The sequence below is a fragment of the Tenrec ecaudatus genome, chromosome 12, assembly GCF_050624435.1.
Source record: "Tenrec ecaudatus isolate mTenEca1 chromosome 12, mTenEca1.hap1, whole genome shotgun sequence".
Classification (NCBI taxonomy): Eukaryota; Metazoa; Chordata; class Mammalia; order Afrosoricida; family Tenrecidae; genus Tenrec; species Tenrec ecaudatus.
Window position 1 is genome coordinate 133334845 of NC_134541.1, and position 27693 is coordinate 133362537.

Genomic DNA, 27693 nt, shown 5'->3' on the forward strand with positions numbered 1-27693 from the left:
GTGTGTGAGCAGTTGTAGAAAGATTTCACAAAACCATTTTGGTGCTTGTTAGTGCTCAGGCGATCCCAGAAATGTTCCCTGTGAGCCACGCACAAGTGCGTCTCCCGTAGATTAAGGGGGTGTAGTGGCTCCCGGGTGGGGGGGTGGCGCTGCCAATCACAAGGTCAGCATTTTGAAAGCGGCTGCTTTGGGAGAAAGATGAGGTTTTCTGCAGCAGGAAAGAGTTTGTCTCGGACACCCACAGGGACAGTTCTGCCCTGTCTTTTAGAATGGACTTGATGTGTTTGTTGGGGGCGGGGGGGAAGGTGGGGGAGCATCGTTGTCAGGGGTGATGTCTGCTAACTTATAGGCGGGCAGCTGGAAACCCAGCAGCCACTCCAGAGGAGAGAGGAGTGGCAGTCAGCTTGGGTAAAGCCTCCCATCCTCGGGAGCCCCGGGAAGCACTGGGACTCCCTCTCCCTGTGGGCTCGCTGTGTGTCCGAAGAGACCTGACATCACACATTACTGAATCACACCGTAGTCTATGATTGCGGTGGGTATTGAACATGACCCAGGACTCTCTAGCATCTGGTACCAGAGGAGGCCAGGTGACAGCCATCATGCCTCACTGCGCTGGGTAGCAACAACTCCAGTGAGCCTGCAGATTCCCCTGTGGTGGGGCTATTAGGTTGGTTCCAGGTTATTTTTCATTGTGTTTTTGTTTGTGTGTAGGAGTTGGGCCAGGATCTTCAAGGTCGGCAGGCCCAAACCACCAGTTGATCCTTGGATGAAAGACAGGGCTTTCTATGATTAGGTACAGTCTCGGAAACTCACAGGGGCAGTTCTACCCTGTCCTACAGAGTCGCTTTGAGCAGGATCAACCCAATAGCAGTGAGTGTGTTTTATTTTTCTGGTGTGTGTTTTGTGTGTGTTTTTCTGCACACAAACCTTCTTGCACACTTTGAAGCGTATTTCCCCAGAACAAATCCTCCGATCGATAACTCCTAGGCTAAACGCCACCAGCATCATTCGGGCTCCTCGTATTACTAACTATGTAATGCTAACTATGTATCTCCTCGTATTACTATGTATCTCATTTTATCTCCAAGTCCTTTGAAGCCACTGGTGAGACTGTTAATTGCATTCTTTGTTGTGAGTTTTCAGGAGTCTGGTGGGGGGATTCCAGTAGATGAAGAGCCATCAGGAGCTCTCAAGGGATGAGAGGATGGGAGGAGAAGAAACCTTTGTCTTGTTTGTCATCCAAAGAACTTCGTTCTACATTCCGAACATCACAGAAATGGGGAAGGAAAATGCAGTCGCTCCACGGGTGAAGCATCCAGACTGAATGGTCCCAGAGAAAACGACACTTTCTCCAGAGCTTGGGCATTCCGGTAGGAAACCGCATCAGAGTCTGATGACTCTGGAGAGTTAGAACCGAGGGGACTGACTGAGGAGATGCACGGCAGGTGGGACACCCACCACCACCACCACCAGAGGTGGCAGGGATATTGTTAAGTCTTGGTCTAGGGCAGTGTAATCCAACGTGGGTGATGGTCCCTGCCCCACTCCCAGGAGCAATGGCACCTTCATCCAAGGGGGCGGCAAAAGCAGATGCCTACACGTTATGCTGGATGATGGGCTCCAAGGCAAACATGTTTCATAACCAGGGGATCGTGAAGTCATCTGTTTTGTTTTTTGTTTTTTCCCTGAAAGGGGAACGGGAGTTGAGAACCTGTGGTCTAAACCAGGGGTCGGCCAACTGCAGCTCACAAGCCATATTTGGCCTTCCCAGTGTGTACACGGGGCTCTGAAGAAACACGGGAAGTGAAAATACAATGCTGGACGCTTCTTTTTAATATTAAAAAAATGTTAAAGGCCATGATTCAGAGAATGGCGACTGTATTTGTTTGTGAAAATGCATGGATGGCTCTCGGCTAATCTTGGAATTGTTGGGAGGGTCAGGATTGGCTCTCCCAGCTTAAAGTTTGGTCTAGAGGGTTGTTGTTAGTCTTGTGAATCATGGTCCCATTGCAGCTGATCCATGCTGACCTCAGTGACCGCAGAACTCAACATGGCCCAGTGCTGGGTCAACTACATGGTCGGTGGCTGGCTTGGGTCCATGGTTTCCATCATGCTGTACTTTGAGTGGCTTCCAACACAGGGACTGTATCTCCCTGCCTCCGTCAGGCAATATTCACTGGTGCTCTACAGGGCTTTCTGGGGCTGGTCTTCAGAAGGAGAATGCCAGGCCTTTCTTCTCAGACACCTCTCCCCCACCTGCTGACCCCATTGGTATTTGGAACATCAGAGCCAGAGCTTCCGGCTGTAGAATGACATCCCGGTTGGACATCCCAGCATGACAAACTGACAGATGGGATGGTGGTGAGGGCTGCAAAGGAATGAGACCAAAGGAGGATCAATACTTTTGATATCTGGGGCTGGCAACGCATCCGGCGGGTGCCACAGACTGCCAGGAGAATCAATCAATCAATCTGTCTGGGAGGAAGTGGAACCAGAGTGTTCTTTAGAAGCGAGGCAGACGAGACTTTGTCTCCAGTGCTTTGGAGCTGTTACCGAGAGAGACCAGACCTGGAAAAGGACATCAGGCTTGGTAAAAGCTCAGGGCTGGAAAAATGCAAAGAGAGAGAGGAAGGTCCTCACCCAGATGGATGGACACAGCGGCTGCAAGAGTGGGCCGGACCATAAGAACAACTGCGAGGAGGGCACAGGGCCAGCTGGTGTGTCTGTCCTGTTGTGCATGGGGTCGCTGTAGGTGGGCGCCTCTGGGCAGCAGCTAAGGACAACAGCTCACTGTCCTCAAGTCCACTCCCCTCGAGGGGCAGAGAAGAGCTGCTCCTGTGGGATTCCCAGGCTGTGGGTTTCCGATGGGAACAGACAGCTTCATCTTTGCCCCACAGAGTGGCGGGTGGGTTTCAACCTCGCACAGCCCAGCGCGTCACCCTCTAAGCCGCCAAGGCTCCTTGGCAAGCAAGGGTACATGTACAGGTGAACATAGTCATTTCCTTATGGCCCGTCTCGGGAGTTGTCGTCATTACATCAGACACGGGATTTCATTTTCCTCCGAGATACTTTCTGCGCTTTTATTACCAGTTAAACCTATTGCAACTTTAACCAGGAAGCGCATGACTTCCATTGCTCTTGCGCAACTGAGAGATTTGCTTTTTGTTCCTTTGCGTCGGGAAAGATTCTGCACTTCCCGTTTGACCAATCCCTAGCAGCGGCACACGCAGGGAGTGGCCCGTCCTTTGCTGTCTCGGGCTGCCTGGCACCTAGTATCTTATCTGTGTGCATTGGAAAATGACACACAAATGAATCGGGAGCTGCTTGCTAGTGAGGAGAAGCCCTTGCTGGCCATCCTCACAGTGGATGAGCCCTTTCTTAGAAGCAAACAGGAGCCCCAGGGGCATAGAGGGCTACGGTTGGGCTGCTAACCGCAAGGTCCGCAGTTTGAAACCACCAGCTGCCTCTCAGGGGAAACATGGGCTCTCTACTCCCATATAGAGTGACAGTCTCAGAAACCCATAGGGGCCATTCTACCCTGTCCCATAGGGTCCCTCTGAGTCAGGACCGACTCAACAGCATTGAGTCTGTGTGGGCGTTTTAAATAATGGATGAGAAGAGGCTTGGTACTCCCCTAAAGAGATATGGTCTCGGGAAACCCACAGGGGCCATTCTACGCTGTCCTGTAGGGTCACTGTGAGTTGGCATCCAGTGGTGGTGGGGGGCGGGGGGAAATCATGAAAATTCAGGGCAGACATTTATGTGGCAGTGAAACAGGGTAGATTAGGGCTCAGAAGACAACGCCTTCCCTCCAGCACCATTTGCATGGCTTTATGATCGCTGTGGGGTGCTGTCAGTCAGTTCCCACTGGTAGGGACCCTGGATAACACCGCACGGTTCAGCGCAGGCCTCACAACCACTCCTGTGAGTCGGTGCCACCCCCACTCCCACCCCCACCCCTGACGGCACCAGCCACCATGCATGTTTTGGTGCCTCCTAGGCAGAGGGGCTCACCTTCCTGCATCTGATCTGGTGGCCTTCCACAGCGGTTCTTCAGCTTGCCGTAGCTGGTCTTGTTTGCCGACGTCTGGACGCTCCGCTGAAACCTGTCCACCACGGGCCATCCAGCTGGTCTCTGAAGTACCTGTAGCCTTGCTCCTCAGCCTCCCAGTCACGTGGAAGCCACCAACGCGTGGCAGGCTGACGGACACGGAGTGGGAGCTGCTCGGGCCACCCTAGATAGGAAGGCAGACGGCAGCAGTCGCTCACTCTTGGGAAATTAGAGAGTGAGTCTGCTTTTCCTAACACCCTCAGTTACCCAGTGGCCGCCGAGTTGGTTCTCTCATAATGGCTCCGTGTGTGTGTGTGTGTGTGTGTGTGTGTGTGTAGACGCTCCTCTCGAAGGTCTTCACTGGTAGGCTGTGCAGAAGGACACCGCCAGCCCTTTCTCCCCAGGTGCACCTCGGTGTGCAGTCCACCTGCCACCCTTTCAGGTAGTAGCCGAGTGCTGCTTCCCCTGGGGACTCGACCTCTCGGTCTTGCCACTTTAGAGGAGAAAACCCAAGACTTGGAGACTTTCTTATAATCCTTAATACGCTTCCATGAAACACCGGGCTCATTTCTGAGTGTAACGTCCCTCTCATTACCAGCTATGGTCAAAATCACTCACGGACATCCAGTCCATGCTAACTCAGGGCGATCCTCTAGAACAGGGAAGAATTGGCCCCCTGTGGGTTTCCAAAGCTGTATGCCTTTAGAGGAGCCAAACAGTATTCATCTATCCATGAATATTAAAAACAGACAAACGCACTGCCATTGAGCCCACTCTGACTCATAGGGACCCTACAGGGCAAGAGAGATCTGCCCCTGTGGGTTTCTGAGATAGTCTCTCCACTGTCTCCAGCGGAGCAGCTGGTGATTTCGAACTGCTGACCATGAAGGTTAGTAGCCCAACACCTAGAACTCACTAGGCACTGGGGTTCCGTCTGGTCTAACAGACAGCTGTCTTTCTGACTGGGACCCAGTTGGTCTGTCACAGCTGCCTGATGCGGTGTGCTTGCCCTTCTGCCTCGTGGACGCTCACATGACTTGGTGTCCTGTCTGGGCGGCTGGGTTTCGGCAGACCCAGACTTCCCTCCATACCTTACCCTGCTGGGCTTGTCACAGCCATTTCACTGGTACCTTTTGGAAAGAGCAGGGTTTTTTTTTTTTTTTGTCTTTTCCCCCAGGCGTATTTTGCTTCATTGTGACAAAAGGCCAACCTGTTCCCTAGCTTGAAGTATGTGGTGGCATTATTTTAGCTTCCGAAAATTTCCACTGCCAGTAAGAATTATATAGAGTCAAAGGCAAAAAAAAAAAAAAAAGCAAAAAACAGTGGCAGCAGCTGGTCAGCTCCTCTTAGCGTAGAAATTCTGTGATCTCCACAGCCCCCCAAATGGGTATTGATTCTTGCAACCCTTACCTAGGTAATTGCTCCATGCTTGTGAGCTGCCATGGACCCTGCCTCATCCCTCCTCCTAGGCCCAAAGGGAAGAAACCTCTGTCTGTGCCCGTGAACCCCGCTGGACTGCCCAGGGTCGGATCCTGGGCTCGGCGAGTTTCCATGGCTGATTGTTGGAAGTAGCTCATAGGGCCTTTCTTCCCTATCCCTCCCCATCTGGAAGCTCTGCCGACTCCTGGCCCACTTCCTGGTGACGGGTGACACAGGTAAGGCCCCCTGACACATGGGTGGTGGCTGAGGCATATTGGCCCGCAGTTGAATGTGGGCCCCCCACTTGTGGAAGGTGAGAATGCTAGCAATGAACCCTTTATGGAGGGGGTTGGGGATGCTTGACCCACTGGCTCTTTAAAGCCCTTGATATGATCAGTACCAGGCAACATCACACACTTCACCAAGGAGAAGCTGTTCCAGCCATCACATTCAAAAACAAAACAAACAAACAACCTCACTGCCATCTAGTCTAATGCCGACTCATATTGACACTACAAGAGCAGGTAGAACTGCCCTATGGGTTTCGAGACTCTAACTTTCTCAGGAGTAGAAAGTTCCATCCTTTTTTCCCCACTCATTTTATTGAGAGATCTTACAGTGCTTATCACAATCCACACAGCATTGTGCCAGGCACATTTGTACATATGTTGCCATCATTCTTTTCTAGACAGTTACTTGCTATTGAGCCCTTGGTAGCCGCTCCTCTTTTTTTTTTTTTCTTCACAAGAGTAGACCGCCATGTCGCCCTCCTTCAGAACTGCTGGTGGTTTCAAACTGCTGACCTTGAGGTTAGCAGCACAACATGTAACCACTACAACACCAAGGTTTGTCGCATTTAGGGATGTTCATGAAATGTTTGACCAATATAGCTAGAGAATGATTTATAAATATCCAAGTGGCCATTGGCAGATAGAAGACTCTCCCCACCCACTTGCCTTGGATCAATTTGTAGCTTCCCATTTTGTTCCCCAGACTCCAGTGATTTGGGAGAATATTATGTCAGAGATGAGACTCTCAGCCCCTACTTCCTAACCGGCTCCCAGATCACACCTCTCTTCTCCCAATAGCCATCTGGGAAGGAGAGGGTTCGTCCCTGCGGAAATGAACCAGGAAAATCAAAATCACAGCCATGGAGTCGATGCTGACCCATGGTGACCCTATAGGACAGGGTGGAATTGCCCCTGAAATTATACATCTTTATGGGAGCAGAAAGCCTTGTCTTTCTCCCAAGGAGCACCTGGTGGTTTCAAAGTGCTGACCTTGTAACCTTGTGCTGGTTCACAGCCCGATTCTTAGCCACTATGCCACTAGGTCTTTCCTTGCAGAAATGAAACAAGGACCGCCCCCTGCCCCCCCCCCAAACTTGCAGAACTTCCGGGTGGAAAAGCTAGCTAGAAGCTTCTTCACCCTGGGATGGAGCTCTCCAGACACTAGCTCCTCTGGAAGTTGATGTTTCCATGGTCTTCCATGGGAACACACAGCCAGGCAACCAGACTTTCTGAGGAAGACCTCCAACCAGAAAGACAGAGATCAAAGCAACACCTCAGAGAAGAAGAAAAACTCAAATGACAACCACGAAGAGTCAAAAACAAAAACGAAATCACTGCTATTAAGTTGATCCCACTGTATAGCCATCCCATAGGGCAGAGTAGAACTGGCCCTATGGGTTTAAATCTTTGCAGGGGCAGAAAGCCTCTTCTTTCTTCCCCAGGGTGGCTGGTGGGTTCAAACTGCTGACCTTGTGGTTGTCAGCCCAGGGAGTAACCCACCACACCACCAGGGGTCCAGTGAGGAGTCTGAGGGAGAAGTCACCATGGTGCACACACGGAATGAGAAAGAGCAGCCTTCCTAATGGAGACAGAGAACAGGACACAGGTCTTGGAAAATAAAAGTTGAGCCCCAAATTCAGTAGAAGGGTTTGAAGACAAAATTGAAGACTTTTCCCAGAAAGTAGAACAAAAAGACAAAGCAATGGGAGATTTGGAAGAAAAATAAGACAATAAGTGGACCAGTTCAGGAGTTCAACATATGAATAATAGAAGTCCCAGAAAATGAAGGAAAGGAAATTACATAAACCCAAAAATATCCCAGGGTAAAATGGGCCACAGAGTTGGTAATAGATGGAAACTACTTCCCATACCAAGGTAGAGCGTCATTAATTTTTAAAGGACACAGTATGTGAATATCCTAAAAGCTTCCTAGGAGAAAAACAGATCCCATACAACAGAAGGGAACTCGAGTGCCGTCAATGATAAGATCGGAAATTTAGAACAAATAAGGGCTGACTTCAATATTCAGAAGTGTGTGAGTCTGGGTAGACTAGAGAAACAAATTCATAGACACTCGTGTATACAAGGAAGAGCTTTCTATACAAGAGCAATTCATTATTGAGATAACATCCCAGTTCAGTCCAGATCAAGTCCATAAGTCCCTTATCAGTCCATATGCCCGATACCAATCTATAAATTCCTTTTCAGACTCAATGCAACACATGCAATGACACCGAATGCAGGAAGATCACAGGCCAGTGGGTGGGAAGTCTTGTGGATCCAGTGGTGTTGTAAGCATCTCAGCACTGGCAGGGGTCTCCATGTGGCTCCTCCAGCTCCAGCGCTCTAGCATTGCTCCATGTGCTTGTCTTCAGGAATATCTCCCAGGGAGTGAGTGAGTGTGTGTCCCGCCTCCAACAAGCTATTTATCTCCTTAATGCCTCCAAATGAGGTCATCAAGCTGTGACCTGATTGGTATGCTAAACTCCACCCCCTCACTTTTTTAAATTGGAGGTTCTTAAACATCTGTTATCCCAATCCATATAATCATCCATTGTGTCGAGCACATTTGTACATATGCTGCCATCATCATTTTCAAAGCATTTTCTTTCAACTTGAGTCCTGATATCAGCTCTTTTCCCTTCACTCTTAAGTCTCGATTTGACAAAAGATTATGTAACTACCACAGGAAGGGAAGTAACGTTTAACTCAGGATTTTCTTTGTAGGTTACCCCAAGTCAAGTCTGACTCATCAAACACACACAAAACCCTCTGCCATTGACCATAGTGAGCCGACAGGGCAGAGGTGAACAGTTGTCCTTATTCAATGTCCAGCTATCACATGCAGACGAGGTGATTGAAAATACATATAGCTTCGCTCAAAGGTGCCTTTGTCCTCAAAGTAACATCCTAGCTTTCAAACACTTGGAAGAAGCTGTGCAGCAGATTTATCTAATGCAATGCATCGCTAGATCCCTTGACTGCTGCTTCCATGACTCCTAGAGTGTCGGAATTCTAACTCATGGAGACACTGTGGACAGGGAACTGCTCCCGTGGGTTTCTGCAGCTGTAAATCATTATAGAGGCTGCAGGCTCCAGCTTTCCCCCAAGCAGCCACGGGTAGATTCAAACGGACTGCCTTCTGGTTCGGAGCCTAACTTGCTGTTGTTAGGTTCCGACTCAGAGAGACCTTATTATGTTTGAGCCCATTGTTGCAACCACTGTGCCGATCCATCTCGTCGAGGTGCTGCCTCCTTTTCTCCACCCCACTACTTAACCAAGCAGAGTCCTTCTCCAAGGACTAGTCTAGATCTCTTGATTTTGGGTTAAAAAAAATTTTTTTTAAACCTTATTCACCATCGAATCAATTCTGACTCACAGAGGTTCCTAAGACTAATTTTTTATAGGCGTAGAAAGCCTCAACTTCCTGACATGGAGCTGTTAGTGCAGCGGTTCTCAACCTGTGGGTCGCGACCCCTTGGGGGTCGAATGACCCTTTCACAAGGGTCACCTGTTTCATAGCAGTTGCAAAATTCCAGTGATGAAGCAGCAATGAACACAATGTTATGATTGGGGGGCCACCCCATGAGGAACTGTATGAACGGGTTATGGCATGAGGAAGGCTGAGAACCATTGAGCTAGGGATTTTGACCTTGTGATGAGTCACTCAAAAGGTAGCGAGCTACACCATCAGGGCTCTGATGTTAGATAAACTCCGAAGTTAAAGGTGAGAATGGAATCAAGACCATTTCAGTCATTCAAGAATCCGAAAACATTCTGCCCTTGTTTCCTACTAGAAGGGATTTTCCCCGAGGCAAGGGAGCAACAGAGGAAAGGAGGGTTTGTGGATCCAGGAGACATGGGATTCTAATCACGATGCTAATCTCTGCCTGAGATGGCTGGAAATCTTATTGCTGAAATTTTCCCAGTCTGTAAAATAGTGCTTATGGGTTAGGGCTGCTAACCTTACAGTCACCAGTTCGAGACCACCAGCCATTCTGTGGCAGGAAGGTGTTCTGTGTCTCTCCCTGTAACTGTCTCAGAAACCCACAGCAGCCCTTTACCCTGCCCAAGAAGGTCACTATGAGTTGGAATCAATTGATGGCAGTGGGTGTTTTGATTTGTTTGTTTGTTTTTTCAGTAAAATGGGGGAAAACTGCTATCGCAGCGTCCCCTCAGTGCTGACATAACAACCCACTGCTCAGGATGCACGTTATGCAGCTCCCTGAATTTTTTTTTAATGTAATGTTCACATCGTGTCGGATGGGTCACTACAATCAATTTCTTGACACTTCTTAGCTTAAAGACAGAGAGCTGGTCCCTCTCGGGAGCAGAGAGGAAGGGGCTGTTAGGTCTGAGTGGCGTGGGGGAGGGTTTGTGGAGCAGGAGTCTGATGCTGGCTTTCACACACTCAGCCCTGTGTTCAAATCCTTTCTCGTGGGTCCCTGAGACCAGCTTCTGCTTTATCCCTTCATTGGGAAAGAAGCTCGAATACCAGGCCACAGGGTCCGTTTTCAAAGTTCGCATGGAAGGGCCATCTTCTAAGACATCCTGCCGCCCCATTTCTTCATCTGTCAAATGAGGCTTCAAGGAGTTCCTCTAGCTCATTTAGTAAATAGTCACCGTGCACCGATCTGCTCTGCTGGAGATCGAGTCTCGGCCTTCTTCAAGGCTCCAGGTAAGTGGGCTCAGAGATCACCACCTGGTACCTTGGCTGTGCTGCTGCCAAGCAGGTTCTGACTCTTGGCAGCCCCTGGGCTCAACAGGAGGAAGCACTGCCTGGTCCCGCGTCATCCTCACACCTGTGGTGATGTCTGAGTCCATTGCTGCAGCCCAGGTGTCAGTCCATGTCAGCCTCCTCCTTCGGGTTGCCTCTCTACTTTGCCAAGCCTGATGCTTTGTTTCAGGGACCGGCCAATCCTGACAACATGTCCTAAGCAGGTGCGTTGAAGTCTCCCCATCCTCACTTCCAAGGAGCTCTCTTGCTGGTCTTCTTCCAAGACAGACCTGTTTGTCCTTCTGGCCGTCGGTGATACTTTCAGGAGTCTTCACCATCACCAGCATTCAAGTGCATTTGTTCTTCTCCAGCTTCCTAATTCAACGTCCAACTTTCCCATGCATCTGAGGCAACTGGAAACAAAGTGAAACAAACCCACGACTTCAGTCGAGAGCCCCTTCCTCCTCACAGGGACACCCCTGCTCTTTGACCCTCTAAAGATTTGCCCTGCGCAATGTCCTTTGGTTTCTTGACTGCTGGTTGCAGGAGCATTGATTGTGGACCAGCACGCTTCAGTGGGTTCCAACAAATGGCTGTTGCCGAGCCCTTGAAGGGAGACCATGCAAATCTCTGCACGTGTAGCCCAGACACATGGGGTCAGGAAGCTGGGCCTCTACTTGCCAGCCTGGTTCTATTTCAGAAGAGGCATGAGTCCTGGGTTCACACTGATCAGAGGTCAATGTCAGCAATGGGAGGCATTCTTCTGCCCTCGACCAGGAAACCCCAGTGGAAGGAAGGAGCAGACCACTGGATCATTCTTCCCTGGGGATGGAGAGAGGCGATCGTATGTGCCGAGGGTTCGAAGCGTTTGAAAAAGCCCCAGAACTTAAATGGTCGGCAGGGGTGATAATGCCGTTCATCACTGTCTACTTATTTTCTATCTAAAGAGTTTCATCTTCCTAGGAGAGGGGCCTGGCGTAATAGAGTGTCAGGGGAGATGTCTAGTGAGGGTATTGATCGAATGGATGATGATAAATGTGGGCAACTTATCACCTCATCTTCCTCCAGGTTAGCTCAGCTGGCGGTGAAAACATTATTTTTAATATAGCCAAGAAGCTCTTTTTTGTTGCTGTTGCCTTGGGATCCTGGTACCCAAACTGCATCTGTATGACTTTGTAACTTTCCTTTCCCCCACCGAAGAAGGAGGAGGTGTGGATGGGCACCTCACGGAAGGCTTTTCCACACAGAGCACTTTCTGGTGGAATGTAACGTCTCATCATTACTGCCAGGAACAATTGCCTTGGGCCATGACAGTACTTTCAGGAATAAAGCAACCACCACAAAAGGTCTAAAATGCATATAAAACATATGCATCATCTCTGTGTTTGGAGGGATCCTTAACCGGAGTGAAGAAGGGACACCTGTGAGCTCCGGTGCTGGGAAGAACAGGGCAAGTTCCGGAGGCAGCCAAAAGAACGCGTCCGTCTTGGAAAACGTACAGCCAGAATGCTCCTGAGAGACAGGGATGGTGAGACTTCGTCTTACACACTTTGGACATATTGTCAGGGGAGACAGCCAGTCCCAGAAATGGACACCGAGCTTCGCAATGTAGAGGGACAGCAGCAAAGAGAAAGACCTTTCACAAGGTAGATCGGCACAGGGGCTGCAACGATGGACCGGCATGTAAGGACCATTGTGAGGACCCAGCAGAGCTTCCTTCTCTTGTACATGGGGTTGGTGTGGGTCGGAACCGACTTGACAGCACCTAACAAGTACAGCATAACAGACACTTGGGAAAAGGATGAGGCTTTGTAGTCCTGAGACGGGTTACAGCTGCTGGAACCCACAAGGGCAGTCCAACTTGACCTTTCGGGTCGATATGAGTCATAATGTTCTAGATTATAGTGAGCTTGGTTTGGGGTTAAGATAGAAATAAGGAATTTCCCGGTGGAATTGTGGGTAAGACGTTGGGCTGCTGACCACTGAGCTGACAGTTCAAACCCACCAGCCGCTCCAAGAAACTACAAAGAGGCGATCTGAGCCTCATCGAGATGCAGTCTCAGAAACTCTACATGGCCTCGCTAGGTGTCAGAAGCCATTTGAGGGCGGCGGGTTCGTTTGTTAGTTGTAACTGGAACACCATAATGGGTGGCTTTGAAGGACATCAATTAATTCCCTCGCGGTTAAGAAGGTTGGAGACCTAGGTACAGGACCTCTGCTCTGGGGCATGTTGCCCGTGAAATGGGCCGCGTGGTTCACACCAAGTTGAAAGAACAGTTGCTGGTCCCCGAGGAGAGGCTGGTAAGGAGTCATTTCCTCACCCTGGAAGTGGAGACCTGGTGACTGAGCGGGTTCTGCATTGGGCTGCTAATCACAGGGTCAGCAGTTCGAAACCACCAGTCTCTCCAAGGGAGAAAGATGAGGCTGTCTGCTCCCATAGAGTGACAGCCTCGGAAGGCCCACTCTGGGGGGAAGTGCTACTCTGTGCTGGAGGGTCGCTGTGAGGCAAACTGAGTCAGTGGCCCTGAGCTGGGTTTGATGTCTGTCCTTTTGGAGTGCTTGAAAGTTAGCACCTCAAGGCTGCTCAAGCAGACCCAAGACAGTTCTGTCTGCTCCTGCAGGTGGGGGTGGGGTGGGGGACCCTTGTCTCCTCTCTTCCAGTCATCTCCTCGGTGCCCCTGGCCATCCCCATGTGACATCAATCTTGCCCGGCTGTGCTTTCTTCTTTCTGCTTCTCATTGGCTCATTTTACATTGCCAACATCGTCAGGGTGACGGCACACCCTATCCCAATATGGCTCCCTCCACATCACCCAGGAAAACCCTATGGCCAAATGGGATTGTGTGCAGTGGTGCATGCATGTCGGGATTCCAACGCATAGTTTGCGGGGAAGCCAGTCAATTCATCATGCATGTGCTGGCCCACGGACCTACAGTACACACTGAACCAGTGATAAGCTAAACCAAACTCACTGGATGCCCTGTAGGGCAGGCGGGAACTGCCTCTGAGTTTCTGAGACTATAGTTGTTGATGGGAGTAGAAAGCCCCGTCTGTCTCCTGAGGAGCAGCTGGTAGGTTTGAACTGCTGACCTTTCAAACCATAACCCAATGCATAGACACTATGCCACAGGGACTCCTGAACCAATGGTGGAGACAACCATAGTACTTCTAGTGGGGAAAGGTAAGGGCCTTCGATGCGGAAGGGAAGAGGAGTCGGTTCTGGACACTGGATGGAGAGCAGGTTCTGACAGCCGGGGAAGGAGGGGTCAGCGTGTGGAAGGAAGCCGGTTCATGCTGGGTGGATTCCCAGTCTGACGCCCAACGTTGCTGGGGAAGACCGAGTTGTGTAGAACCCAACACCCATGTTGCCTCCTTTTGGCCCACTGGAGACAAATGCCATGCTGGAAAACTTTCCTGTCCTGCTCCAGTCATACCTGCACCTCTGTCACCCTCACAGTGATCGGTAATGCCTGCGCCCGGCTTACTTTTGAGGTCACCCAGGCCGTCCTGCTGCTCTTGTGCTTCTGTGCTGCGGTTGGTCACATTTTGACAGCGGGCTGATTCAGAGAGAAGGGGGCATCCGTGGGTATTGTGCCAAGCTGCCCCACCCCCTGCCTCCCCACTGCAGTCCAGAATCTTCCTGCCAATAGACGAGGGACTAGGGGCCACGAGGCTTCGGTGGTTTCTGAGCGAGGAGATGGCGCAGATGTGGAGATGACGAGGGTGGAATCTGTCGCCGGGTGTTTGTTCTAGAGAGCGGGTGGTGCTGCTGTGGTTGGTGCTGCTGTGTTGGGGCCGGGCAGGCTGAGATGCTGCCGCCCCCAACCCCCCACCCCTGTGGGCAGGATCAGGCAGTCATTAGCCGCTCAGCTTTGACCAGGACTTTCAACCGCTTCAGCCTGGTTCATCAGGCCGGTGAATTAACCCGGGTACAGGCCTGGCTGTTTCCAAACACGAGGAAACAGGAATAGGGCAAAGCCTGGCTGAAAACAGAATCCTCTCCCTCTTAGGAAGCATGTGCTTAGCAACCAAACCTCTTGGTGGGAAGCACCAGGCCTGAAAAGAGGTGGCAGCCAGCCATGTGGCTTTAAGTGTAGGGGTGCTGTGGACTAGTGTTACACACCAGGCCAGTAGTTCAAAACCACCAGCCACTCCAAGGAGGAAAGATGAGGCTTTGTTTTCCTGTAGAGAGTTAACAGCCTGGAGCAGAGACCCAGAACCCATCTCTAGAAAATGGGACATCCCCTCACAGAAGGGTCACAATGAAGGGACGAGTCAACCAGGGCGCAGTAGAGCACATGAAACACACAATATTCCTCTGATTCCTTACCCCACCACCATGATCCCAGTCCTGCCTTTCACTGTGGGCGAGACCAGAGCATGCGCACAGGTACAGATAAAAGATAAAAGCTCACGGCACGCGGAATCCAGGAACATAAATGGGAATAGCGATACCAGAAGGGAACGGGAAGGTGGGGAGAGGAGAGGAGGAAGGGGGAACCAATCACAACGATCAACATATAACCACCACCACCACCCTTCCTCCAGGGGGTTGAACAACAGAAAGCATGGGGGTGGGGAGACAGCGGTTGGTGTGAGATATGAAAATCACTTATAATTTATCAAGGGGTCACAAGGGAGGAGAGGAGGTAACGCCAAGGGCTCGATAGAAGGTGTCTAGAAAATGGTGGCAACAAATGCACAAACATACTTGATACAATTGATGAATGGATTGTTATAAGAGCTGAAGAGCCTCCAATAAAATGATCTTCTAATAAAAAAATTTTAAATAGAGGTTTAAAAAAAGAGTTAATAGCCTCAGAAACCCACAGGGACCGTTCTACCCATGTCCTATATGGTCCCCAGCTATGAGTTGGAATTGGCTCGATGGCATTGAGTTTGAGAGGTTTGGGTATTTTTTTTGGAGGGGGGATGTTGCCCTCCAAGTCCTAGCCATCAGCCAGTCTCCAGCATCAGGCCCTTGAAAGGGTTCACCAGGCCTTTCCAGAGTTCCCGCCCAGCACATCCATCTATCCATGCTTCCCATTCTTGTTGGTATCCATGGTCAGTCACGTTTTGAAAGTCCAGGTCCGTTCTACTTTCGCTGCGTCGGCCATAGCAGAGCTGATTCGGGCAGGGTCAAAGTCTGGATTCTCTTGGCTGCTCACCAGCAGGGCGCCAGACCTCTCTTCCCAAGCACATCTTCCTCTGGAAGCTCTGCAGGAGCTTCCTCCGCATCCCAGCCCCCACTGACTCCGGGTGAGGGCTGTGCTTGAGATGGTTTGGGATAAGCAACCAGATGGAGGAAGAACTGGTCAGTGTGGCCTTGACCATAAGTAAACCTGTGTGTGTGTGTGTGTGTGTGTGTGTGTGTGAAAGAGAGAGAGAGAGAGAGAGAGAGACCCACCCTGCAGGAACTGAGGCTGCGTGAAGCACCTAGACAGGCTGTTTACATTTGAGGCTGTGTGAAGTGGAGATTAAACTTGGGATGCCCGACGTGTGCACTCCATGAAAGATAAGCTTTCGTTTGCCTTTGAGCAGAACAAGCATGCTGTACTGCTTCCGTCTTTCCCATTGCTCTGTAGTGTGAGGCGAGAACTGGCACGTGAGAACAATATGCCTTCCCACAACTCAGATCATGCCCAAAGCCTTACCTCCCGGGTCTTCATGGGGGAATGGCAGCCTCCCTCCTTCTTGCCTTCTCCCAGAGTTCTCCCACCCCTCCACTTGCCCCTGCTACAGTTTGGGGCTGTGATTTCACCGTATTTCATGTAGACAGAATGAAGACACCCTTGATGGGGAAAGGGGATTAATCATCTGTGAAATGTGTAATCGTTCGGTTTGCATAGATCAGTGATCAAAGCTCACGGAGGCCACTGTCAGGAAATTAACCGATGTACTGCACTGGGCCAATCTGCTCTAGGAGCGCTTCTTAGCAGGTTGACGAGCCAGGATGTCACTTTGAGGACTGCCGTGTCTTTCATCCATGCCATGGTGTTTTCTCTCACCTCGTAAGCCTGTGAGAGTTGGACCTGAGTAAGGAAGACCTGAGACGGATCCTTGCATTTGGACGCCGGTGCCGGGGAAAGGGTACTGAAAGTACCAGGTGCTCTCAGGAGAACAAACGCACTCATCCGGCAAGAAGCACAGCCAGGATGCTCCTCAGAAGACAGCACAGCCATACCTCGTCTCACGCCCCCTGGACAAGTTGTCAGGAGAGACCAGTGCCTGGAGAAGGACATCATCGTGCTTGGCAAAGTCGAGGGGCAGTCGCAAATCGGAAGATGCTCATGATGATGGGTTGACACGGTGGCTGCAGCGGCGCACTCAAACATGATCGCGTGGTGAGGACCGTGCCGGACTGAGTGCTGATCCGTGCTGTTGTACACAGAATCGATGGCCTCAACGGTGACAACCACCACCATGTGGATGAAGCAAAACCTGGCCACCGTGGGTTTTGCAGCGTGTGACGTCGTGCCAGGACTCCATGGGGTGAAGCCAGAGAGACACGGCACTCGAGCCAGCCTCTCTTGTCCCCTTAAGGAATTGCACCACGATAGTTCCACCTTTGTTTTTTCCATGCTGTTCTGGTTGGCCTGGCAATTCCTGTACAATGCAAGCAAAACGCCAGGTGCCCTCTGTGGGCCCCGGGGCTGTTGAAACAGCCAGGAGGGCAAACCAGACACTGCAAAGGAAGCGCACGCTGCCTGGGAGAGCGAAAATAAATAATAATGAGCAGTTATCGTGGTGACGGTGATCAAGCATGCTAATGAGCTTTGATAGAAGATCCTAGGAAGCAGAGAGAGTCTAATTATAGTACAGTGTCGGAGCAGAGAGCTGGGGAGGTGGATTCTGCTGGAGATGATGTTTCAAAGTGGCTGGCCTAATCTGGCTTAGCAAACGAGGAGGTCAGAGTGGGCAACAATAGATTTCCATGTCGTCAAGTAATGGAAGGAGGCTTCAAAGCCAGAACCAAACTCACTGCCACGGAGTCCGTTCTCACTGTGGAAGCAGCGGTTATGCGTTGGGCTGCTAACCACCAGGTCGGCAGTTCAAGACCAGGAGCCACTCAGTGGGAGAAGAACAGGCGTTTCACCACTGTAAAGAGTTATGGTCTCAGAAACCCACAGGGGGCAGTTCTTCCCTGTCCTATAAGGTCACTGTGAAAAAGGCTTAGCAAACAAGGCTTTCCCAATGAGGAAGTACACTCATCTACGTACAGCATCTTTTAGGAGCCCTGGTGGTGTAGTGGTTACACATTGGGCAGTTAACTGCAAGGTCAGCAGTTCAAGACCACCAGCTGCTCCACAGGTAAAAGATGGGGCTTTCTACTCCCATTAAGAGTTACAGTCTCAGAAACTCACAAGGGCAGTTCTACTCTGTCCTATAGAGTCATTATGAGTCAGAATCGACTCGATGGCAGTAAGAATTCATCTTTTGCTACCTCCTTGTCGCTCTCATTTATCCACAAGATTTAAATCCAAAGCAGAGAGAACAGTGTTTTACTGTGATGCCTGTAATGGGAAGAGCCTGGTGGCACAGTGGTTACACCTTGGGCTGTGATCCAAAAGGTGAGCAGTTCAAAACCACCAGCCGCTCCTCAGAAGAAAGATGGGCTTTCTACTCCTGTAAATAGTTAACGTTTGAGAAACTCACAGGGACCTTGTTCTATAGCGTCCTTATAGCTTGGCATCGACTTGAAGGCAGTGGGTTCCCTGGTTTGGAGTAATAGGGGTGGGGAGCATGAAAGGTGCAGAAATTTTAAAAGCTCCCCACCCCCACCGCAAATACAAGGATGCCGTTGTTGCTATGGTTGTGTGGTGGTGCTTTGGGGATAGCTGTATGGCTTTGAACTTAGGAAAATCAATGAGCGTCCTAGTTAACATCTTCCTTAGGAGGGCTAGAACCCTAAAAGACCATCCACCAAATCACGCAGGCCGACTGTCAGCCTGCCAAGCAGCCAACACACCGCTGCAAACCGGGGCTTGTCCCGAGAGCGACTAGAGAAAGGGCCCTGTTGGATTCGCTCTGTTTCAAAGGATCAATGACTTCAACAACCTTCCAGAGCTCCTTTGAACACGTTTGCAATTAGCTGCAGCAGTGGCTTCCCTTCTGGTTCTCTTTGAGCTAAGGCGGCTAATCTGATTTGGGTGTTTCAGTAATTATGTCAATGGAAGTAATTTCATTTGTTATAATGGATACCAGGTGAATATGTAATTGGTGCAAGGTGGTCTCTTTAAGGCCTCTGTGCAGTCTTCAAAGATTAGCCCTGATAGAGAAGACCAAAGGAGCCCTGGTGGCCTGATTATGAGCTTAGCTGTGATCCGCGAGGTCAGCAGTTCAAATCTCCAGTTTCTCAGTGGGAGAACGGCAGGGCTTTCTCCTCCCATAAAGAGTTACAGTCTCAGAAACCCACAGGGACAGTTCTACCTTGTCTTACAGAGTCACTATTAATCAGCATTGACTTAATAGCGGTGGAGTGAGTGAATGAGGGAAGAGAAAAGGCTTAAAAATAAATAATACGGAGCTAGTTACCTATCTCAGATAGGGTCCCTGGTGGCGTAGCGAGCTACACATTGGACTGTTAACCCTAGGATCAGTAGTTTGAAACTACCAGCCGATCTATGGGACAAAGGTGAGGCTTACTAAAAAAAAAACAAAAAAAACTCTCATAAAGAGTTACACTCTTGGAAACTCACAGAAGCAGTTCTCTGTCCAATAGGGTTGATGGAAGCTGGGATCGATTGGCTCTGTGGCAGTGTTTTGTTGTTTAGTTACCAAACTGGTATCTTGTTTAATTCCTGACGAAATCCCATTAAATTTCAAGTTCCTCCCATCTTGTCCCGCCAATAGGAAATAGGTTCCAGGGTGACCCTCCACCTAGCTCGCCGAGGGTGTCCCTGGCTTGAACTTGGAATAGCCTACATCTTGGGAAGCCCTTTGTTGGGCCAACAGGGTCAGCTGATCACCTTGAGGCACACCTTTCACCTTTTGAAAGGAAGGTGGCATTCAGTGGTGACACATCAGGCTGCTGCAAGGTCAGCATTTCCACACCACTGGCCAGCTCCTTGGGAGAAAGGCCGGCTTCCTGGTCCTAGAAATTAGATCCTCGGTAACTCATAGGCGCTCTACCCTGTGCGATAGGGTCACTATGAGTAGGCATCGACTCGGTGGCAGTGAGTGTTGGTTTGTTTGATAATGAACTTACTATCAAATCAAGCTTAGCAGCTAGGAAAGCAGTTAGAAGGGTGCTTTCCATCGTATCCTCACTTCAGTCGGTCCCAGCACAGGCAGTTGTGCTTCTTCTCCACCAAGTTAGAGGAGTGACGTGTGATTGAGGAATCACAAAAGCACCTGTACCCACACAGTAGGCACCATTCTACCCTTGTCTTGAGTTACGGTCCTCGCATCATCATGAATCCATAAAACCCTAACGCCGTTCCACGCGATAAATGCCTCCATCATCTTTCACTGTTGCAGTTATTCTGATTTTCAGGGTGTGTGTTTCCCCCCCAAAAAGGCTGCCATCGCATGACGTGCTGTGCACTGCGGTCGTATCAGTTCCAACTCACGCAACCCCACGTGCGGCCGAACGAAACAGCGCGTGGTCCTGCGCCATCCTCCCCATTGACCGTTCCTATGCTGGAGCCCATTGATGACCACGGTTTCAAACCCACCCGTGGTTCTGAGGGGGGGGGGGAGATAAAGCTGCAGATCTCCCGTACAGACGGGGTCACTATGAGCAGGCACAGACTCCAGGGCAGTGAGTTTTGGTGTTCAGGAGAGTCCTACAATGAATGAGAAAGAAGGCAGCGGGGAAAACCAAGGCAGCAACACCAGATGTACTCATACACGCACGCGCGCGCGCGCGCGCGCACACACACACACACACACACACGGTGGATGGAAAGGACATGCATTTTAGCAGACTACATGCAGATGGACGTGTTGTCAGGAGACCAGTCCCTGGAGAAGGACTGTGCTTGGAAAAGGAGCGTGGAGAAAGAGGAAGACTGGGTTGACACAGGGGCTGCAACCAGGGGCTCCCACATAAAAAGCGGGATGATTGATGGCACAGGACTGGGCGATGTTCCATCCTGTGGTACCTATAGGGCGGATGACTCGACAGTGCCTAAGCACAACAATGTACAGTGGGTGTCATTTATATAAACTTAGAAGGATGTAGAAGAATATAACCTATTGCTTAGGGGCTGTTCCACTTGTAGTGAAAACAATGGAGAGGGTAGCGGGTGGTCAATGTGAAATTCCAGATTCCCTTCTGTGGGCCCGAAGTGGGGATGGGAGAAGAGGAGCAGGACAGCAGGGGTGGCGGTTAGGGTGGGCTGTGATCTCAGAGAGTTAGGCGGCGGGGTGCACGATGCTTCTTCAGTCGCAGGGAGAGAGCACACGATGATTCATGATGCCGGTTGGAAATACAGAGCTCAGGCCGGCACGGATTCAAGGGCCACAGAAGCAAGGAAGAGGCAGTTCCTACCGAGTGGGATTGGTAATCTGAGTAAATTTCCAGAGTGCGTTGTGCTTGATGGGTAATTGGCGTTGATGGATGCGTGGAAAGGCAGTGAGTCCAGATGGCAGAGAAGGAGACTGTGTGATGCCGGTCCAGCCTGGACAAAGGCACAGAGGTGTTCTGGAAGCCAGCGAAGACTGAGGATGCGCAGAAATAGACTGGAATGGAGGCAGTTGAGAGGGCAAGTGGGCCTGAACCACGGTCAGCATCGGAGCAAGAAGACATTTTACAATAACCACTGGACTTGCTTAATCAAAGCTTACAGTGTGGTCTGGCCTGTAATATAGTCTGTACGGTTCTAAAGGGTTCATAGCTCCCTCAGCTAGCACATCGCCTGACCTGAGACTTAATGTTCTCTCGGAAACTCCATTTGAATTCATGCTGCTCTTCCAAGTAAAAATGAGACGGAGCAGCATCCCAAGTCACATACCAAATCCCAAAGAGAGAGGCAACGGTGTGTTCGTGAACAGGAATAAACGCAGATGCCCCGGTTGGTCTCTTTGAAGAGTCCTTTCAGGCCTGTTTTTGTCTTCCTTATGATGATCCCAGGCGTACTGGGTTACGCGTTGGGTTACTAACTGCAAGGTCAGCAGTTCAAAACCAGCAGCAGCTCCTTGGGAGAAAGATGAGGCTTTCTACTCCTACAAAGAGTTTCAGTCTCCCAAACACACAGGGGTAGTTCCATCCTCTCCTATAGGCGCACGATGAGCCCAGTCAACTCGAGGGCAGTTTTGGTTTTCTTTTCTAGTCTTATGATGGTCCCTCCATTGTTCCACCTGAGCAGGAGACCTAGTGGCACAGTGGGCGGGCACTTCGTTGGAGACACCTGTAGAAAGGCCCAAAGTTTACCGGAAGGCGGCGCGCGGTGGTGTTTAGTGAACTGAACCCCACACTCTGCTCCTCCTGCTCAAGATTTTAATTTTGATCATTGAAAAGGCAGTTTGAGAAACATCTTCCAATGAGGAGGAAAGGAAAGGAAATCAGCAAGTTATTAATTAGGGCGGAGTTTGAACCATGTCACTACTGGGGGTGGGCCAGTGGCTAGCTAGCTGTCCCCGCAAGCCACCCCATCTCCCCCTGGATGATCTTAATTGTACACAGCTATGCTCTGGTGGTGCAGTGGTTATGTGTTTGGACTGCAATCCACCAGGTCAGCAGTTTGAAACCACCAGGCACTCCATGGGAGAAAGATGAGGCTCTCTATCCCCTTATAGAGGGACAGGCTTGGAAACCCACAGGGGCAGTTCTGTGAGGAAGGGTCCCTGTGGTCTGGCATCAACTCAATGGCGATGGGTGAGTGTGATGAGGTCGTGAGATGTTAGTCTCATTTGGAAACGTCATCAAAGAGAGACAGTAACCGTCTCAGTTTGACCCTAGTCCCGGGGTCAGACACACATGCACAAAATGATCACAGGTTACAAGTCACCAAAACATGTAGCTGCCTTCGCTGCCTGGACACACACACACACACACACACACACACACACACACACACACACACATTTCCCAATGGATTACATCCAAATGGCATCATACCCCAGTGTGAAATGTCAGAAAAGGTGCATGCATTAAGTGCTAGTGCCAAATGCCAGACTTGGAGCACAGTCCAGAGCTGGTGATGTGGAGAACCGGGCCCTGGCAGGGGCCGCCGCTTAGCAGGAGACACAGCGTGCTGCAAGGTGGTGGGCGGGGCTGCAGTGGCACCCTGGGGGTCATTCAGGTTGCAGGTTCAAGGAAGAGTTTGACTGTCAGCCATGGATTCAGACAAAGATGGCCCAGCACGAGGGGCCTCTCCTAGCAGAGCCGATTCACTAACACAGATGCTAGGGCTGATTTTTTTTTTCTTTCCCCCTTTGTGCATTCCGAGCCCACTCAAGTGTCTTCCTTACCAAACAAGGCAGCCTCTTCTGCAACGGTCTCTTTATCAGCGACCATCTTCTGGGCAAAAGGATTCACAACTGCCGCTTCTGCTGATGGGGATGATAAGCTCATTCAACTGCCCATTTCAAGTCTGCGCTTTATCTTGCCTCCTCGGTGCTAAGGAACGTGATGTAGGCTCAGCTCTATTTTTCTGTACTAGGCAGTATTCCAAGGAGCCCTCGTGGTGTACTGGATTACATGTTGGGCTATTAACTGAAAGGTCAGCAGTTCGAAACTGCCAGCCACACACTCTGTAGGAGGAAGAGGTTTTTGCTCCTGTAAAGAGTCTCAGAAACACACAGGGGCCAGCTCTCCATTCTACTCTATCCTCAAGGGTCGATGGCAGTGGGTGCTGATGCAGTATTTCATAGGAACCCTGGTGGCTTGGTGGGCTACCTATCGGGCTGCTGACCATGAGGTCGGTGGTTTGAACCCACCAGTGGCTCCTTGGGGGAAAGATGGGGCTCTTTGCTCCCTTAAAAATGTCAAGTTTCAGAAACCCAAAGAGACGGTTCTACTTTGTTCTAAAGGGTCACTATGAGTTGGAATCGATTGAACTCAATGGCACTGAGTCTGACTTCAATTATACGGTACCTCATTGTATATCCATGCTGGATCGCTTAAATTCTCAAACTTATCTAGTCTACCATTGCAGAGGGAAAAAAGAAAAAAACACTCGGTGCCTCCCCTGGCCGTTAAAACTTGTTTGTAGGTATCTTGTGTTAGCAGCCCCTCGCACCCCCTGGATTGTTCTAGCACTGACCCCAGGGGGCTGCTTTGGCCCACTGGGGACACAATGCGGTACGGTGGTGTCCCTTTGACCAGTCAACTGTTAGGGAGTTGTCAATACATGAAGCAGCCTGATGGCCCAGTGTTCTTAGCTGTTTAATTTAAGCTGGATGATTTAAACCCACCAATCACTGTGAGGGTGACATTAAACCTGATCATCTGCTTCTGAGAGGATTTCAGCCCGGGAAACCCCTACGGGGGCAGTTCTACTGTTTTATAAGCTAACTATGAGCTGAAATCGATTGGATGGTTGTGTTGTGTTCTCTAGAGAAGTCAGACCACTGAGATGTGTTGTAGCTGTGTAGTAGTTTTATCTAGAAAGAGATTTTGATCAGGAAATGGCTGACACAACTGAAGAAATAGGGAACTTCAATCTGGTTCGATCCAGGCTTCTCCTGACTGGAGGAAGCTGGTGGACATCCAGGAGGATGGTGACACAGGGGCAGCAGGGAGCACAGGCTGGTGGGTAGAGAGGTCCAGAGTTGGCTGAATGAATCCTGTCAGCAGTCAGCTGACGGCTCCTGGGATTGGCAGGCGACGCAGCAGCAGGTCAAGGAAGCAGCCACAAGATGCAGCTCACGCAGAAGACGAAGAGGCAAGGAGGATTCAACTCAGCTTGGTCTCTTATCTACAAAATGGCTTATGACACCAATGAGTTGTCAGCAGGCTGTGACGCCACTGATAGGCTGAGCCCCACCCGCGCCCTGACCCAGGCATATCTGGTTGACGTCATCCCTACCCATCACCACGGCGCACATCCTCGACAGTAACACCCTGTAAACTGGTCTATAGCTGCTCACCACCAACATACCCAATACCCATCCCTGCAAGCATGACTCGAACTTTCTACTGACATCCTACATACAAAGAGGTACACAGGTTACAATAGCACAACTTGACGCCCTTTTTCTGAATGAAAACATCCCCAGATCAAGACAGAAGATGACCACGCCCCCACCTCCCACCAGAAGGCCTCCTGATATCCTCCCCTGGTCATGACCTGTGCCCACCACTACACCAAGGGGATCACCACTATTCTGACTCCCAAGGGTTTGGGGGAGTTTCACCCGTTTTTGCACTTTCTCATTACTGGTGTTCAGTGATCCATACTCTTGAATGATGCGTGTCTTTCCGTTAATGCTTGACTGACCCACCTGTGGCGCAGCCTTCGGAAGCACATTGGTCACCCCCAGGCTGGTGGTGAAGACACGTCCACTGGTGTCTGTCTTACAGCTGCTGATTCTTTGGGGCCATTCCGCCTTGTGGGCCGTCCTGAGCAGTATCATCCTGAGGGGCTTCATCTGGGCCTTTATGTGACATGGGCTGGTTCATAGGGTGACATGTCCTGTGTTCCACTTGGGTAGTGTTAGACCGTGTTCCCAACTGCTTGTAGTATGAATGCGTCAACAAGTACTGCTGCAAAGTCGCCGAGACCTTTATTCACCCAAACTACCCAAATGGGGACCTATTGCTCCCTTGAACATGTGCTTCTGCATTTGGTAGGCAGGTGGTACTTCTTTACAGCCCTGACCCTCCCTCCCTAACCACCCTTCCCACCTCCCCCAAAGAGTCCCTGGCTCTTCCATTAAAAAAAATTATTTTATATATACTTTTTCTTTTGCTTTTAAAAAATCATTTTATTAGGGGCTCATACAACTCATCACAATCCATGTACACACATCAATTGTGTAAAGCACATTTGTACATTCATTGTCCCCATCTCTCTCAAAACATTCACTCTCCACTAAGCCCCTAGTATCAGCTCATTTTCCCCTCACTACCTGCTACCCCCTCCCTCATGAACCCTAGGTAATTGATAAATTATTGTTTTGTCATATCTTGCACCGTCCAACATCTCCCCTCACCTATCTTTCTATTGTCCGTCCCCCAGAGAGGAGGTTATATGTAGATCCCTGTAATCGGTTCCCCCTTTCCACCCCACCCTCCCTCCCCCATCTCATCGCCACTCTCACCACTGGTCCCAAAGGGATCATCCGCCCTGGATCCCTTGTGTTTCCAGTTCCTATCTGTACCAGTGTACATCCTCCAGTCCAGCCAGATTTGTAAGGTAGAATTGGGATCATAATAGTGGGGGGCAAAAGGGGGGGGAGGAAGCATTTAGGAACCAGAGGAAAGTTGTATGTTTCATCATTGCTACACTGCACCCTGACTACCTCATCTCCTCCCTGAGACCCTTCCATAAGGGGATGTCCCACTGCCTACAGATGGGCTTTGGGCCTCCACTCCGTACTCCCTCTCATTCACAATGATAAGGTTTTTTGTTCTGATGATGCCTGATACCTGATCCCTTCAACACTTCGTGATCTCACAGGCTGGTATGCTTCTTCCTTGTTGGCTTTTGTTGCTTTAGAGCTAGATGGATGCTTGTTTAGCTTCAAGCCTTTAAGACTCCAGATACTATATCTTTTGATAGCCGGGCACCATCAGCTTTCTTTACCACATTTGCTTATGCACCCATTTGTCTTCAGCGATCGTATCAGGGAGGTGAGCACACAATCATATGATTTTTTTGTTCTTTGATGCCTGATAACTGATCCCTTCACGGTCTCTTCCATTTGTACCACCTCAAAATGGCAGTTTTAGCATCCTTGGGGGCTCAAATTCGGCTCTGTTTAAATGTTATTTGAGTTTGGGGAAAAAAAACGAAGCCTGAGGGGGCAAGATCAGGGCTGAACAGTGGCTGGGATCAGGTTCACAACAAAATTATCCTAGGGCAACCCCCACTGCTCTCAAAGAAGCACGGCCACAGTGGACAATTCCTTGGCATAACTTTTCTGGCCTTTTCTCAGGAATGTAATTTTCCACTTCCCTGAAACGTCTTCCTAATAAACCCCCATGCCTTTGGACAAAGTCCCCATGATCATCCCGAGTCCTTTGAGAAAAAAATCTATCAAGATGATCCCTTGTGGACCCCCAAACACTCTTAACTTCCACTTCTGAGCTGACTTCACTGCCTTGAATTGGCCCAGCACATACCCTAAGAAGCCACTGTTTGGTTTCTCGCATTTGCTTATAATAGTTTTATTGGCATTTAATTCCCACATCACACAATTTAGTCGGTCAATCATATTAAGAAGAGTGGTGTGATCATCCCCACAATCAATTTCAGAGCATTTCCTTCCTACTCATATTTACTACTGTCAGCTCCCCAATTCCCCCGACCTCCCCTGCCATGCCCCTAGGTGATGAGTAATCCGGTTACTGTCTCTATAGATTTGCCTCTCCTGGAGAACCTTGCGACTGTGGTCACCTAGGGAAGATGCTGTTCTTATTGGACCCCCCCCCCTTTTGAAGGCACCCTAAGGAAGCTAAGACAAGTGTATTACCGAGACAACCTGAAAACACACGCATGTCTGACCCGGAAGTCTGGCAGGTATGTTGTTGGACTTACCCTTGCCCACGGCATTGGCCTTCTGGAGGAAATCTCCCTCTGGAAGGCATTTCAGCATGGCGGTGGTGGCTTAGTAGTTAGGACCTTGGACTTTTAACCATAAGGACACTAGTTGCTCCACAGGAGAAAGACAGGGCTTTCCACTCCCGGAAAGAGTTACAGTGTAGGGTCGGTGTGCACCATCGACTCCATGGCTGTGGGTTTGATTGTTCAGGGCACCTAACCATTTCTGGGCTATGCCACTTCGAGCAAGCTCCTTAACCTTCTTAAGCCTCAGCTGTAAAATGGGTATGATAAAAAAAAAACATCATTCAAGACACAAGCGTATTAAAGTAGCATGGCATTTGACACATGGAGAACAGGGCCCGGCCACGTCCATACCAAAAGCCCAGCTTGTTCCCCCTGGGGTGGGGGTTATTCGTCGCCAGCTATTAGAAGATGGTACCGAGACTGAGCAAAGCACAATGGTCTTGAGGTAGCATACGTGGTCATATTTGGCGACTCGTTGGGCGGACAGAGGCTTCAACTCAACCAGTAATACCTCGGAACAAAGCCCTTGTCCATACA